This window comes from Cyprinodon variegatus, unplaced genomic scaffold (genome assembly GCF_000732505.1).
Source record: "Cyprinodon variegatus isolate N-32 unplaced genomic scaffold, C_variegatus-1.0 Scaffold72, whole genome shotgun sequence".
Taxonomy (NCBI): Eukaryota; Metazoa; Chordata; class Actinopteri; order Cyprinodontiformes; family Cyprinodontidae; genus Cyprinodon; species Cyprinodon variegatus.
The window spans coordinates 1,762,955-1,763,524 of record NW_015150525.1 but is presented as its reverse complement, the minus strand read 5'-3'; positions in this window follow the sequence as shown (position 1 = coordinate 1,763,524).

Here is a 570-nt window from a genome sequence, read left to right as displayed (position 1 = left end):
CATGTCCCGCACTTTATGTCAGTTTTTAAATGTCAGTCTTGTATATTTCTTGTATATTTGTATATTGCAGAGAGTAAACGTAATTTCATTTCCCTTGTATGTCTTGTAGCTACATATGTAGAAAATGACAATAAAAGCTGACTTGACTTGACTTGACTTGAACAACTGCATTCTGGGTAAACCCTGAAAAAATTAAAAATAAATAACCCGCCAGAAAACTACTTTAGTCATGCAAGCTATGGTAGCGACTGAAAAAGATAGACTACCGCCATAAAATCCCTTAACCCCCCCCAGACAAATTTAAAATTTGTATCTAGACTGTGATGATCTGACTGAATCAGATATTCCATTATCTACTGATCAGTCCAAAGGATTGTATCCTATGGTACAGGTCACAAATCCTAATGTAGGAGATCAGCAGCCTCAAACAATCACAGTTTCAGTTTCCAGTCCGTGGTCGTTAAAGGAAGTTAGAAAAATGTGGAAGGTGTAACTTCTCCACAGGAAGATCCAGAATATGGATCCAAAACAAGGGGGAAAAATGAGGCCAGTGGCATTTTATTCAAAAAG